This window comes from Ischnura elegans, chromosome 4, assembly GCF_921293095.1.
Source record: "Ischnura elegans chromosome 4, ioIscEleg1.1, whole genome shotgun sequence".
Lineage (NCBI taxonomy): Eukaryota > Metazoa > Arthropoda > Insecta > Odonata > Coenagrionidae > Ischnura > Ischnura elegans.
The window spans coordinates 137,126,416-137,143,770 of NC_060249.1; the positions used below are offsets into that span (position 1 = coordinate 137,126,416).

A 17,355-nucleotide genomic window follows, 5' to 3' on the forward strand; every position below is an offset into this window, starting at 1 on the left:
GTGTTTTAAACTTCAAAAACAGGCGGTTATATTATTTAGCTGTAACACGCAAATACCTATAGCAAGGATCGCTTAAATATAAAGAATTCTCAACTGATTTCAATCTAGATGCATTCGGAAGAATTGAATGATTAAGTTAGGTGCCATAGCCATAAGTTTAACCATAGTGTAGATACTAACGCGAGGAAATATCAAAAACCTGTTGGCGTTGCAAAGAATGGAGCTCATTTCAGTATATTTTCCGTCAGTTTCTACTAGACAACACTATCAATATTCTATTATTACATTTAAATGTTGTCGAAAACCAATAAGAAGTAGCATCGGGGCATAAACGTCTTAATGTTCCAAGAGAACCCATCTTCTAATTCACCCAGTGCCAACATACTCAAAGAATCACTCGTCAAGCGTATTCAGAAGGCGTTGATATCCATAACAAATATACAAGTGTAGTTAAATTTTAGTCGTCGCCTATATATTAAGAAATTAAGAACACCAAGAAACCTAAACGCACAAATTTCCACGCATCTTTTACGGTATTTTTTCTGGAATTTGAAATTTTTAAAATCTCCATGCTGGGCGGAGGAAGCCAAAAAAATTGTTTATATCTACACTTAAGTATATGACGAAGTGAAAAATCTCTTATTTCAAGTATAGGCGAAGTATTAACAATTGCAACAATTTGGCGCATAACATAATAAAATGTTGTGTTATAATGAAAATTGAAATTAGCTTACCATTTATTCCTCAGGCTCGCTCTCCGAAGAATTCCAAGAAATATCATTCGTGTAACTGACACACCACAAATTTCACATGGAATGGATGCACTGAAAATAACCAAAGAAAGACACACATTAACATAATGCTGATAGTTTACACGAACAGAGAGTACGAAAAGCATAAAATTTGAATTCTTAAATATTATCGCAGCACCATACGACTATTACGATGATGGAAAATTTTAGGTAATAAACGAAGTTGGTGAATAATGATAGTTAATACACTAATTTATTCGATAATCCTCCCTTTCCCAGTCAACACAGTATTCGTAATGAGGTCTTATATGAACTCATACGTTGGACTCCTTTAAGATTCCACATTAAGAGACATGAAAGGGCCTTTAAGACCTCACACTTCATGAGGTCACATGAATGATGTCTTAAAGACCGCATACTTCATGAAGTCTTGAAGACCTCACACTTCATGGGGTCTTCAAGATCACACACACACGAGGCCTGAAAAATCAAGTCATGTATATGTTAATGAATTATAATTTCAATCGTAATTATATATTTCTGCGTGTATAATATTTTTTCTTCCTTCAATTAACTCTTTATATTAAGAGATGGTTTCGTAAACTTCTCCCTCCGATTCTATTAAATAAGCTGACACTTCCACTTTCCGCTAGGTCCGCCATTGTGTTGTCGTGTTATTCTACTGCCTTGAGCTCAGACGTCTAGTTTATGATTAATATCGTGTGTACTCCATGGCCTAGTTCTTGCTCGTGTTTTTCCTTGTGTCTACGAACGTGAATCAGGATTCCATCGGATCTGAGATTGGCACGAACCTTGTGGACATCATGATGTGTTACGTGCACGGAGACTTGGAAGGTAAGTTTCAATGATTTTATGTGTCCGATTCTTTATCCACTTGTTAATGAGAAAATCCATTAATAATACTATTTTCAAAGCTGGTTAAGTTCATGCTTATCATTGATTATCGGTAAATATATCCATGTAAAATATTTAGGTGGAACACGTTCTGTAACGTGCCTTTGTTGTTGTTCACGTTTCATCTCAGGGAAAAATTTTTGCTTTGTAACTGCTTTGGAAGCCTTTTGAAACTGCTTTGGAACACCAAAATCTGCATTGGAACTGCTGTGAAACTCATTTTCACTCATTTGTATCAAAAATTAGAAATATGAAGACGTTTGTAACTCATTTGTGATCCCCTTTGGAACTCCTTTGTACAGAGTGTGTTCGTTTGGATTTGCTTTCTACTCATTTGGAACTACGTTTGAACGATTCGGCAGGATTTCCAGACGTCATCATTCGTATTGTAACTGCTGTGTACGGTGAAAATTCATTTGGAACTCCCTTTGAACGAGATGACAGGATTTCCGGGCGTCATCATTCGTATTGTAACTGTTGTGTACTGAGAAGATTAATGTATAACGGCTTTCCATACGTTTGTAATTCTTTGTGAACAAATCCATGCGATTTATATACGTCATCATTTGTTTTGGAACTGTCTTCTACGCGCCAACACACCATGGCCAGGTTCAGTCTGATACGTTTGGTCGAGAAAACGAAAATTCTTTAATATATGCAATAAAAATGCATACGTGGTTTAATAAGAAATAATCGCAAGTCAGTTAATAGAAACGGAACTACCAAATAATCACTCGAATTAGTTTAAAAATTATTCTATTTTCCTTGTGGCTTAATCGTATTATTGGGTCCGATTTGAAATGCGACGAGATTATCTTCACTACGTACCGAGAATTTTGGTTGCGTATAATAAAGGTATTCAATAACAAATTCATAGCGCTCGCGTTTTTTTTGCGTTTCCAACTATATTATTATCGTAAAAATTCAATGTCTATACTTTCAAAGTATACTTCGCAATTATAAATATTGAGAATTTTACGGCATATTTGCAACCTTTTCTTTCATTGCTTTCGTTCTTTGATATTACCGGAAAAGTAGTATTTTGCATAGATTAATATACATAAAACCATAGAGTAAGTATATAATATACTTACTCTATGATAAAACATACCGATGTTTTGTCTTCGCGATCCCTAGGAAATGGTTTATGTCCATATTTGGATCCGTATTTTAGGGCTGAATTTTTTCGCCATGAATCCCTCCTTCGAAAATATATTTCAATGTCGAGGTTGACAAGTTCGATTACCCGGAAAGGCCTTTTTTCGCATTTCCCATTGCATTTTCAGATATTTAACATGACGGTTTTCAAGAAAAAATATCCAGAAACGAAGGCATTTCACTCAAAAATGGACACTGAATGATCCACATCAACCACGTAAGATCGGAATTAAGCTCTCGATAAGGACTTTCTTGACCACCAAAGTGACTTACCCCTCACTCCCCTATAAGAAAACATGAAACTGATGAAACACTTGTGAAGCTTGTCGAGCTTGAAGGTCTTTCGTTTATGACTATTGCTTTGCAAAGCAATGGAGCTATAGTGAAATGGCGGCACTGCCGCACTTCCATTCGTAATAGTCATTTTGCCTAAATATCCGAAACAGACTAAAATTAACTTCAAGAAAATTGAATACGCCATCTTGAACTGCAACAAAGCAGGTGGCATAGTGTACAAATAAGTTCCAAATGGGTGTCCAACTGGTACAAATCAGTTTCAAAACGGATGAACGAGTGGTACATACGAGTTCCAAATTCAAATCCAAATGAGTCCCATAGCAGTTTCCAATGGAAATCCAAGGCAGTTCAAAATATGTTACAAATGAGTTGATGACATGGTAGGATGCTAAGACGTCATGAACTGCTGTGTACCGTGTTTCAATTCCACAGTAGTTCAAAAGCACATACAAATCAGTAGTACAAAGCAGATAGATGACAGTTCCAAATGACTTACACAGCAGAAATTTTTCCCCGAGATTTCATTCATTCATCGTATCCTTATAAATTTGCTGTTATCGCATTTTAAATTATCTCCGCTAATATACACTATCTCGATCATGTCTAGTACGTGTTCAAGCAATGTTTTTATTATCTCGGGTTCACAAAACAGTTTTCCCTAAGATAATTGAAGTTTATAAACTTCTCAGTTCTCAAAATCATGACGTAAACAAACAAAAGTGCTAACCGATTTATAATTTGCTTGATTTTACTTCGTAATGTAACTTATGGAACGATAAAGCATAGAAATAACGTTCACCATGTATTTAAGTTAACTTCTAAGAGCATTCTAATGCAATAGGAATGTAATTAAGTGTAAGAGTTAATCAAAAGTAGTTCACTAATTCGGTTACTCCTAAAATTAACCAAGTTAAAACGGTCATCTTCGGTGCTAAAACCGGCCCTGGGAGTATTTAGGGACTGCTAATGAGATAAATAGTCTTAATCTGGTTTATTTGATGTTATCATGTTATCAATCATAACTCTCAACAAACTTAAGTTCAATGTTTTTTTGGCAGCCTCTCTTATGAAATGGAACCCGACATCAGCAAGAGGTGTCGCCTTGGAGAGAGCGGAGAGGCAGCGGCTGTATCAAGCGGAGACCGCGTAAAGTATGCAGAGAGAAAGAATTCAAAAACTCGCGATGTTTGTTTATTGACTTTATATTATGAAGAATAAATTTATAAATATCATGAAGTTGTCTATTCCATTTTGTTTTTCTGCCGTATTTCCACCTATGGTTCTCATTAAATGTATTATTTTGCTTTATTTTAATTGGATACGTCGGGTACTTATGTCATCGGAGAATTTTCTTAAATAAAGGTGCGTAAAGTATTTTGAAATCTTAATTAATGGGCTAGTAGGGGCCCCGGCGTTTTATTAGGCTATTTCAAAGCCATCTATCAGAATTATTACGAAGTGGGTAATTTTTCTGGTTCTCCAGGTAGTTCCATTATCACACACGTGGAGGCGCCACATTTGCGCCTATATCATATTGGAACTGTTATAGGAGTCCTTTAAGACCTCTTGACTGAGCTCCTTCAGAGTCGTGTGAGACCGCGAAAAGAATTCCTATACGAGTGCATATGACCTCACGGAGACATCATTATGAGGCCATTTGGGACTCTTTTGTAGGAGTCCTACAAATTCGTCAGACTTCTTTATGACCTCATGCATGAGTCATACGTGTTTACTGGGTTATGATTGCTAAGGTGGTGTAAGTCAACAGTCGGTGAGAGAGAATTTAAGAAAAAAACCGAAAGGTCTTGGCTGGTAAAATTCCGAGTGAATTCCCGAGCATTTGCGGTGAAGTTAAACAATCACCAGCACTTGCTGACTTCATCAAAGGAGAAGCGTATATTTCAACTTTAAAAACGAAATATTAAGGAATATATCTTGAAGGATCTCCGATGAATACCATGCCACTGATAACTGCAAGGTTAGGCAATCTGCGGTTAAATTGCACAGTCATACAAATATTCTACTATCTTGGTGACACAGTCCCGAAAATTCTTTTACAATGTTCTTGCGGCAAGTGCTAAGACGACGTGAAAACTCGATCACTATCTCCTCTTGCCAACGATGGGAGACAAATCATATTTTTAGCTGTTCTCAAAACCCACTCACCCACCCACTCACAAACCCACTTAAAAATCACTCAAGAAACACGTACGGATGACCTTCAAGCACTTCGTCGACGATACACAAATACAGGCATCCCCCGAGTAACGTGCTCAGGACAAACTCTCCCTTTCATAGTGTATATATTATTCTCTTTTAAGTTGGATATAGCAAACTGCAGAATCGCCGTATTCTTCTCTGGCAGCGCTGAAATAGTTATCAACCCTTAGACCCTTAGCACACGCCGATTTTGGACGGCCGTCCACATTCCAATAGTGAACAATGGAAGGGCATGGAAGCTTGCACAATGACCGACCGCGCACCGGCACCGGTAAAAAGTCGGTTAGCTACTGATCATTGCCACTACGGATCTCGGGCGCCGGCTCAACAACCAAGTAACTTATCTTTTGACCTGTAAAAATCCGGCGTGTGTGCAAGCAGCGCTTCACCGGTAAAATATCGGCCGGTATACTACTGGCTATCCAAAATCGGTGCGTGTGCAAGAGGTCTTTCAGTAATCTTCGCAAGAATAAATACTGGCAACAATTCGCAATTCTATGTTACGATGAAGACGAATCTGAGGCGAACAAAATTGATTATTTTACGATATTAGTTCCCCTTAGTCACCATAGGCTAGAAATGATCAAAAGCCTTTAAAACTTGAAAAAAAAACGAGCGTTGTGTGACAGGGATTGTTAATATAATATGAAATGCATACCTCTAGGACCACTTCAGCGTTTAACAGGGGATAATTCGAATAAAAACGGAAGCCAGCCAAGGCCGGGTAAATCGTAACAAAAGTAAGTATTTGATACAAAATACACTCATAAGTACGATTAACATATTTAACAGTGCTATCATAATTAATATGCATTGACTCCTAACTTGCCCGCTTGACTCCTTGAATTTCCGGAGCGCTAAAAATGTCATTGCTGCGTATTTAGATATTTTTCTTGCCTTGCCCTCTATTTATTAATGATGAAAAATGAGCACCAGAGCACTCATATTAGGCACAGAATTAGCCCTCACAAAATCACAATCCGAAGGCATTTCTCACCACGGCATCCACAAATTCAAGCACGGCTCGGAATACGGCGTTCACCGAAAGCGTGTAGTCAGCGAGGTAGCTGTGTGTGACGTCACAGCCATTCGATCCTGACTTCCCGCCGAAACAGGCCGTTTCAAAGGCGCACAAATTTCAACGGAGCACTAAAGAAAATGTAATGCACCTATTGCAGAATTTTTTTCACCAATGTGAATTATTAGCCAAAACTCACCGTTATCATCTACTTAAATGGGTATTTTCGTTTGAGGTTAACACCCCTATTGGCTTGAAAATACAAAGGTAGATCAAATTTGTTATGCTTCGGAAAAATTATTAAATTTTTTAAGTAATTTGAAACAAGATATAAAGTTATGTGGATAGTAGAAGAAACTCTTGTCTTACTGATTTGGAATTGGTTTCTCCAAGCTGCAATTTGATTTTAATTTTGATGATGGTGATAAAAATGTCTCTGATAGCTAACTTAAATATTCCAAAGAGCAAATCAATGACGTACATTGGATCTTTAGGTATTCCTAAGTACCTCTTGCGGTAACTTCATTATTAAGTCAATTATATTATTGTTTCCACCAACTCCAAAACTGCCAGCTGAGTATGTGCTCGAGAATATTTCATCAACAAAAATTATGTTTGGCGACTGTATGGCAATCTCTGGTGTACTAAATCTAAGACTAAGTTGGCATCAATTAACTTCGGTGATCATTGAATAGTAGTATAAACATTATTCTTAATCTTTCGTAAATTATTTTCCTTCAAATGATTCAATAAAAATTGTTTTCGATCGAAATCCGTTCGACTTATTTAGGAAGACCGCAAGTAAAACAGTATATCACATTAACTGACGTTCTAATATATAAAAATGGAATTTAACATACATATAAAACTAACATTAAAATGATATGCACAGCAATAATACGATGTTTTTCCGCTGATTTTTGGTCATCTCGCCTTGCTGCAGTAAACAATTTCCTTCGCACACGAGAATTAAGGGGCATTGCATTAAAACGTTCTCCCGGATTTCTCATTGTGGTCGATTTACAAAGCGGTAAAAAGCAATATATATACACGCCTTCTTCCTAATTCCCTCCATTTTCACCCTCGTTATTTTTTCGCAGACGAAGGATCACAGGTTTGTTGACGGGATTAACGGGTTCCGCGAGAAGTTCGCTGTGTGTGACGTCAGCATGCCTTCGGCAACCATCGTGCCCTCTCGGAGCGTTTGAGCCGACCCTCGTATTCCACACTTTTTGCTTAGCCTTTTAAGGGTTAAATTTTTTAATAAAAAAGCGCTGAAACTGCCGCCAGTATCCCCTCGGTGTGTACTTTCATTTACGACAGTAAAAAAAATTGGTGAACAACCCTATCATTAGCCGCGTCCGGCTTTCCATACTATCAGGGGCTGCGGCGGACTGCGCGCGCGGCAAAACATCGATTTTTATTTTGCGTGATACTAACGGTAGTTGTTGATTTTTTTGGATGGACACTCTAAAACGTTTGATGTAATTTTAACTTAAATATCTCGAGGTAACTCGGAGATCCTTTCTTTTATAATCGTACGTGAACACAAAATTTCGACGAAAAACAGAGTCCTCCAATTTGTCAATTTGTATCGAATCAACTATAAATATCGCAAGACAGCGAAGAAATTAGGTTATAAGAAATGTAAAATAAATGTGACCCTAAATAAATTATATCTTATACACAATTCACTTGCTAAAAGATTCACTTCCCAACGTCCGCCGCAGAAATATCGCCGCACGTTAGAAATATCGATCTTTATTTCGGCGTCGCAGGTGGTCGCAATTCCCCTTTGGTATCATACTCTATAGGTTTTGTTGTATATGTGGTGTAAATATCTCACGGTAACTCGGTGATCCTTTTTTTATAATTGCACATGAACACCAAATTTCGACAGAAAACAGGGTCCACCATTTTGTATCATATCGACGATAAATATCGCAAGAAAGTGAAGAAATAAGGTTGTATGAAATGGAAATTAAATGTGGTACCAATATAATATAGCTTGTATACAATTAATCTAATTTAAAAGATTAAAGGTCCAACATCTGTCGATCACGATATTCCCCGTGGCCAACAGCGAGCTGCGAACTGTGCCGAACGTTCGAAAAACCAATTTTAATTTCAGCGTCGCAGGTGGTCGCAATTCTACTTTTGTTATTATACTCTATAGGTTTTTTTGTATATGTGGTGTAAATATCTCACGGTAACTCGGTGATCCTTTTTTTTATAATCCTAAACGAACACAAAATTTCGACAAAAGACAGGGTCCAATATTTTGTATCGTATCGGCCACAAATAATACAACTGAGTCGTGAAATTTGCCAAGAATTAACAACAATAAATCGCATAATAAAATTATAAGTTTTTGTTTGTATTGAATCACTACAGAAGGTGTAGCATTAGTTTTAACATTCTGAATTTCGAAAAATATTTCAATGATGGCAATTTTTGCGAAAATTGTTCAAATTTGAGGCCAACTAATTTGTTTGAAAATTTATCCAAATGTCTAGTTTGTTTAAATTTAAATTTATCTAGCTTGCGTCAAAAAATGCACTTATGTGTTGACAACAACTGTGTAAAGTTTCAAATTCCGCACTCAAAAAAATCGATTTTAAGGTTTTGACCAGCTTTTTTTCGATTTCAGCCCACTGCGTGATCGTCTTCAAGGATTCCTGAGCTGAGATTCCCTTTCAGAATAAAATGTGCTCTGCGTTAACTTTTCCGCCTCTGTACTAAGAAGTACCCCAACAAAGTTCGCGCCACCACTATAGCTCAACGGGAGAGTCTGTTTCCTTTCCAATGGGTTGTTATTCTCTGGTCAGTGAAGGAAATTCAAACAAGGCAAATCATTTCCTTTCTTCGTCGTCCAAATACGCGACCGACCACTGAGTCTCCCGCAACCCACAGCATGACTCGCGATGAACTCCGTAGAATTGAGGCGCATTCCACGGCATCACGCGCGCACGTACGGAAAGCTACTCTGAATTTTCCTTCGCATATCTCAACGAAACGACAAAAATCACTACAGGCCATAGCAAGCTCTCACTTGAGATAAGCAAGACAGTCAACTCGCAGATTAGATGGGCCACGCATTTGAATGCAGTTGACTTTGAAGAAGTTTTAGCTTTTCTGGAAGAACTGACGAGCACATCTCCAGAACGCATTTTTCTTTGGATCAAGAAGGATATGCTTCCTATCTTCCTTTGAGATACCTTTGTAAACAGGCGAGAAGAGAAAAGTAGTCGGTATGTTGGAGGCAGTAGCGATAGCTAGCTTAACGTTAGCGGAAACATAGCGAAAGATGAATAGAAGTACTGCGTACTACTGGAAGAAACGCAGCAAGGAGTGTAATGAAGCATTACAAATCGAAGAAGAGTTGTATTATGTACACCTGGGTTTACAGCCGGAGATGTTGACGCTAATATATAATACATCGAAATGCTGTCAAGATTTCGAATTTAATTAAAGGAAGAGATATAGTCCCAAGTGAAGTGTGAATTCATTGGAGTATGTTTTTCGTGCTTCGATTTTTTTGTCCACGTTAATTTAGATATTTTCTTTGGCTCTTAAATATTGCCTAAAGTAATTTGACAGCAATAAACGTCATGAATTGTTTCAATAAAAAAATTGGTTTGCAGAGGAATTTAAAAGAAAGCGATGTATCAAACCAAAGAAAAATAAAGTCCTTTTTGTTTGTTTTGGCCACTCCCTAAGAAAAAATAAAATTTTATTTTTTACGATTTATGAAATTTACTTCGGAAAATTGTGTTTCGTCATTTAAATTTGTAGCAAATGTGAGTAGGAAACATTTTAAGTCGCAAGTAACGTAAGTTACTAAAACATTTTAAAGTGATGATTTATTTAGGTGTTTAGAGAAATTCATGATGCTCAAAATCGCCCCTCACCATTGCTGCCTTGCAGATTACGTCTAGCGAATATTCATGCAGTAAATTATAAGAGACGAGGAAATGAGGAGGTGGAGGTGGGCATTCAGAGAATTCGAGGACGAAAGCCAGAGTAGCTTCGAAGAGGAAAAGGAAAGGAGGTTTAGAGGGAGATAGAGGAAAAAGGAAGGCACAACAGATAAGGATATCGAATGAGCTAACATTCTGGTGAGCCGTACGAAATACGTTCGAGCCTCGGCTCGAGGCAGGCAAATTAACCGTCACGACCTTGGTGGCTTAAATAAGACCGTAATTGAATTTCCCTCGTATCTTTCCAAAGATTATACACCGTTAGAGAGGGAAACTTCATGGATTACGTGGACATTTCATGTATTTGTAAGTGCAAGGAGCCCTTGGAAAAATTAAATCGCGTTAAGAATTCGTTTGATCGTGGAGTCACTTTGAAAAATGATGATTATTTAATCGCCTTTCGCCTCATTATTCATCCATTCTCCCACAAAGCGATGGTGGCGGCACAGACTCTGCTGGGATACTTTTTTATGCCACTGTACGTCCACAGAAAAAATTAAAATTTTCACGAGAGGATTTCCCATTCGGTCCATTAATGTGTTTTTGCCCACCGCGCATTTCATTGGGCTTACACAAGTCGCCGCTCGCGTCACTAACGGGCAAAGCGAGCTGAAAGTCACGAAGGAGTGAGGCTGCGGCTGTTGACATAAATTCATATTCGTAAAGATACCTCCGTGCAGTCCCAATGATTTCGGCACTATCGCTAAAAGTGGAATTTGCCCTCTCAACAACATTGACTGTGATGATGTCCATTTGGGCGCACAAGGAAATGAATATAAGCAATGTGATAATATATGAATATTTTAAAGCTATTTAAGAACGCTGGCCAAAAAAAGGAACAGAGTTTGCCAAACTTATAAAAAGCAATTACAATGACAGTGATTTTAGGTGAAAATGTCATGTATTTTTAAGTGCAAAGAGCTGAACCCCTTGGAAAAAGAAAATCATTTATAGAACTCGGTTTATCCTGAAGTCACTTTGACAAATGATGATATAATTGTCTTTCGCCTCTTCACAGTTGCTGGATTCCGTCGGTAGGACCAACTGAACTCAGTTTGGAGTGTATGGTGGATATGTCTTCTTTGAAATTAAACATTAAGAGGAATCCTGAAGCGCAGCATTCGATAACGGATAATTAATAGTACCATAGATAGTGAAAATTGAAAGTTAACAGGGATAGGAGACGGAATAGAATCAATAGGATTGCAATATAAACCTGAAATAAACAGATGAATGAACGCAAACAAAATTAAAACGTATTCGCCATCACACTTAATGAAAATAAAGTCATTTCTACCAACCTTTCTTTTATGCAAGGCCGGATTAAGAATCTTTCAACTGCAAATGTGTATTGGTATAAACAAAAGAGGAACGACAGACCGTTCAATAGATTACGAAACTTCTATCGAACCAAATTTGCATAACAAATTAGAGTCTGATAATTTTTACCAAACACGCAGCAAAATCCGTAAAATTAATCATAACTTCGATAAAAGTTACCTATCTCTGAATTGTATTGAATTAATTAAGTTATTTTTACCAAACTCTCTCGTGCAACTGACCAAATTATGAAATATCAAAATGTTTGATGAAATATATCAAGAGCGTTTGGTAAAATAAATCAAGAGCTTAATAATTTACACCAAAGTTTAAGTATATTTAACAAAAATACTCCCTATCAAACCTGTTTGATATTCTTAATCAATTTTTTTCCGTGTGCACAGCGCTCAATAACCAAGAAAGCAATGCGAAATGAAATTCAAAATTTCAAGAAAAAAGTACCTACCTACTCGATGAATTACTAGAAGAAAACGCGAAATCCTTTTGGTCGTATGCGAAAGAGCTTCCGTGAAAATCTTCAACCGTAGATTCGTTATTTGATAAAGATGATAAACTTGTCACCGAAAATATTGAAAATGCTAAAACGTTAAATTCCCACTTCGAAAGATATAAAGTACAGAAGATACCAAATTCAATTTATACGTCCCATGTACTGAGGAATCGATGAAAGAAATCTCTATACCACGTGATGGGTAACTAAATAACTAAGATCAATAAAGAATGGTATATCTCCGAGTACGGAGAGAATACCCGCGCGTGTCGTCAAGGAGTTTGCTCCACAAATCGCACCTTAATTAGATATAATATATTCAAGAAGTCTCTGAAGTGTGAAATCTGAAGGAAAGTTACCGCTAAACTGGAAAATTGCAAGCGTAACAACGATATCCAAAAATGGAAACAAACATGACCCAGACAACTATCAACCATTTTCATTAACAACGATTATAGGATAGATACTTGAGCATATCGTCGTTAGCAACATCATGACTTGCTTGGGCAGTCGGAACTTCCTCCACGGCTGTCAGCACGGATCCCGAAAAGGTAGATCATGTGAAACACAGCTCAGGCTCTTTATACACGAAGTTCTTAAATCTGGTGAATCGAAAACATAAGTTGATGCATTGATTTTAAGAAAGCTTTCGATATGGTCCATCTCAACAAACTTTAATGCAAATCACAATCATGCGGATTAAACAAAACAGTGGTAAACTGGATACGCATCAGCTTTCGACGCGACATCTTCCTGAATGATCGTAAACAAAAAGTAGTTTCTGACGGAATTAGCTCTGATGTAATAATAGTGACATCAGGTGTTTCACAAGGAAGAGTAATCGGCCCTCTTTTGTACATTTTATACATTAATGACCCCTGCTCCCGAATTAGCAAAAAACTACGTTTCAAAAAAGGCTATTCGGGCTTCCAATCTGGCAGAATGAAGGGAGTTGAATCTTTTTTGAATATATTCGCCGGGAAAGCATCGAATTTTATTTCAAAAACGTTTATTTGCTGACGGAGCTGTCTTCTATCGCAAAATTAGTGATTTAGCAAAAGATTTAGATATCGCAAATTACTCTATGAAATTCTATCATCGGATTTAAACAGCGTTCATTTATGGAGCCAAGAGAGGGGACTCGAACTTAATCTGAGCAAATGCATGTCGGTGCATTTTTTGCAGAGTTCATCCAACTATAACCATGCTTATGCTGTGAATGGTATTAACAAAAAGGCAACAGAGGAAGTGAAGTACCTGGGAGTTACGATAACCTCGAACCTTACATGGGGAACACATATAAAGAATATTTGCGGCATAGCCCCGAAGAAATTAGTATTCGTCCAGCGTATTGTGTAAATATTTACGGATGAGAAAGTAAAAGAAAGGTGATATTTCGCGCTCGTCCGACCGCACCTTGAATATACAGCGAGCATATGGGATCAGCTACAGAAAGACAATACGCGAACTGAATAAAATTCAAAGGAAGGCTGCGCGTTTCGTCAAAAACTGCTACGGGCGTACAGACAGCGTTACCTAGATGTCAAGCGAATTAGGGTTGAAGCCGCTGGTGACTCGGAGGCTGCGCGCTAGGATTAGATTGCTTGAACAATTCAGAATGGATATCTTTAAGAGCAACACGGAGAACATAATATTAGAGCCCCACTATATTTCCAGGTCCGACAAAAGCGATAAATTGGGAGAGATATTTTACCGAACAGAAGGATATGAGAATTCGTTTTTCCCCCAAACCATAAAGAACTTTAATAAATGATAGTCGTAATTTCGTTAGAGCATTTCGTTTTTATGCGCAAATGGCTGGTGCCCTAAACTCCTGCCACACGCCTTTTAGACGGCTTGCGTGGTAGTATGTAGATGTAGACTTAGAAATAGATGTCTTAATCTTAATATAAGTTAAAAACCATCTATCTGCGACATTTGGTTGCGGATATCTAGTGAATTGCTTGATTCTGATTCCCTTAATCTTATTTCCGCCTTTGTCCAAGACAATTTTTCACTAATTATAAAAATCCCTGGTGCATCCCCAAAGCATCGCCCATAACTCCCTTAACCAATTTCTTTTCTTCCCTCTCCTTTGACAATGAATATATATTTGAGAGAGCTACGCTGCCGAGCACCAGTACATAATATACTATTATACTGTATAATATGTACTATGAAGTCCAGCTCTTGCATAAATTTCTTAAAAATGATTTATTAATAATGGAATTAACAATAAATGGTGTCGTTGATAGTATTTAATTGAAGATTTTGGCCATATTACCGAGGTCTGAAGCAATCAATAAATTCATCCACTAGTATTTTAAAAGTCTTCTGTATGTGTTTGCAATGGAGAGAGTACAAAGCAAGAAAGATGAGAATGTTAAAATATTATCCAAAATGCATTCATGAGTTTACGTTGAAAATTTTCTTTAAGAAGGCGTGGTGGGTATTCCTTAATCATCATGAAAAGTCGAACTCCGAGATTTAGTATCCGAGATACGTTATAAGATTCGGGAAAATTAAATAAAGAAATGTGATTGGGAATGGAACCAAACACATTAAATTGATATCGAATGTCTACATAAAGGCTTAAATACAAATTCAGCTAAGAACCATCTCCCTGACCGGAATGTCCAAAATGCATATGAAAAACTTCCTGCAGAAAAAGCTAGCAATGGTCAGGATAGAGACAAAAACGTTAGATATCGTATCGGTACAAGTTTACACACCAACTTCAGTCAGTGAAAATGAAGTGGTAGAAGACGTAAGCGGGAAAATCAAGCAGTTTTGAACGTAATAAAATCTTATTGTTTCATGGATTTGGAATTGTGGAAGAATGTTAGATTAACGGGAAATTACGGATCAATAAAACGAAATTAATGATGATAAATGCTCCTAGAATTCTGAACAGAACACAAGTAAGTGGTTGCCTACCCACTGTTTAAGAATCGCATGCAAAAAATATATTCTTCGAAAATACGTAAGCAATATTTAGTTCAGAAATAATATTTCATGCATTGCGCACTTTTGCGAAGCATAAGTTCAAAAATTAGAAGGTCTACAAAAGCTGACGTAGCGCAGAAGTCGACCGTGAACATAATGGAATGAGGATGAAAATCCATCTAATTTTATGATAAAAACAAAAGGGAGAAAAAAATCGAGGCTCAGAGGGAAAGAAATGTAGTCGAGAAAATTAATGGTTCTGGGATGAAGACTTGGACTTCAAGGGAGACGGAAGATAACTCAGGAGTGTGAAAACGGAAGGGCAAAAGTACTACTCCAGGAGAATAATGAACGAGAATTGTCGAAAACCGAGGAAAGGTACATAAACATGGATGAAGAACCATTGCGATGAAAATGAAAATATCCTCTTCCACGGAAAAGTGGGAGCTGCCTACAGAATTCTGAGGAACCATTTCAAGGTAAAATGCAAGTTTGTAAGTGGCACGAAATAATGTGTGCTGATTGTAATGGAAGACCGAACTTTGAGATGGAAAGAATACCTGGAAGAGTGATACAAAGGAAGAGAAATAATGATCGAAGAGGAATGCGATACAGAAAAGAATGAAATGAGAGCTAGCATCTTATGATAGGAATTTGAAACTGTAATGTCAGACCTGAGAAAGAATAATGCTTCATAAATGGACGATATGTCTACAGAGCTAATTGAAAATCCAAAAAAATTAGACTTTAAACAAGCTCTATAAACCATATGCAAAATATATACATCAGGGGATATACAAAGTGACATCAGGGAGAACATCATTATTCCTCTTCCGAAAAACAAGGGAGTAGAGTAGTGTGAGGATCAAAGTAATGAAATATTCGTTAAAGATATCGAAGAGAATCATTTACAGGAGAATAGAACGAAGACCAGAATAATTCCTGGAAGTGGACCAAGTCAAATTCAGAAATTATAACGTCCCAGGAAAGGGTAGCGAGTCGGTACCCGAAACGTCGGCGCTCTTAAATAATCTAACCCGCGCGCAATCCCGAGAAGATTTTTCTATAAAATCAATGTTGTTAACTAGACTGAAAATAAACAAAAGAATTAAAAGAACAGACCAAAGTTCATGGCATTTATCAGCTTGGAGAGGCCTTTTGACTGCGTGAATTTGAATTTAATTGTCATAGTTCTCAATGTAATGTTTTTTTTCGTACAATGATCGAAGAATTCCCCACAGTCTATTTAAAAGCCGTGATGAAATGTGAACCAAACCGTGCAGAACATAAATATCGAAAGGAACGGGACAATTTGTGAACCTTTTCTCGAAATATTTCATGTGAAATCGAGAAAACAGTCAAATAAATCACAGAGAGGGCTACAGAAGACGACATCCGTGACGAGAGAATTAGCATGAATTAACGATTTGCTGGCGAAAAACGACACATAGAAGAGAAGAACCTCATAAATATGAAAAGGGTAATACGCAGCCGAACATCCACGAAAAAATCTCAAATGTTAGCATCAAAAGAGAGGAGACTCGGAAAAATGTTTAACCAAAAAAAACAAAAGCTTTAAGATGAGAAAGAATTTCACTACCCAGGAAATCAGAGAAAGCAGCGAAGGACGAAGACAAACAAGAAACAGTCAGTACAGTAACTTAAGGAAAGGAGGTATTCCGCGCAAAAAATAATCTACGCACAGTTTAGAATGCAAGCTTAATCAAGGAAATACTTTTTCACATGCTACGTATGGAGTACGTTTCTTAATGAGAGTTAAGCATGGACAACGAAAGCGGCAGAAAAGTCATGAGTCAAAGGATTCGTATAGTGGTGTTGACGAAAACTAATGAAAATAAATAGGTTCGCTTCAATAAGTCATAAATAAGGGATAATAAGAGTAGAAGCAAAAAGAAGTTCAAAAACCATTAGAAGAAGGCGGAGCAACTTTAATTTGCCACATCTCAAGAATGATGGACCGATGAAAATAATCGAAAATTTACTGTAGTCTTATTAACTCCGTTATTTTTACTCTTAAAGTTAAAGTAAATTATAATTTCATTTTATAAAAATGCTACACAGTTTATAGCGTTCTTCAAAGACATTTAATAAATATCAATATTCAGATATTCCTTGTATGAACAGTCAATTTTTGGGTAAGATTGAGTTCTTCGTGAAATCCCTAAGGTGAAGAAAGCGGAAAAAACTCTCACGCTTTGTAATAATGAAAAATGAAAA

At 37.1% G+C, this 17,355-nt stretch overlaps 1 long non-coding RNA gene across 2 annotated transcripts in view; it reads right to left on the reverse strand.

The window, feature by feature from the left end:
- Window positions 1-17,355, reverse strand: part of LOC124158100 — a 58,057-nt gene that overhangs the window by 30,829 nt on the left and 9,873 nt on the right. For both annotated transcript variants that reach the window (XR_006864730.1, XR_006864729.1), the window contains exon 3: window positions 735-824. This is a non-coding gene — a long non-coding RNA (uncharacterized LOC124158100). The remainder of the gene's footprint in view (window positions 1-734; window positions 825-17,355) is intronic.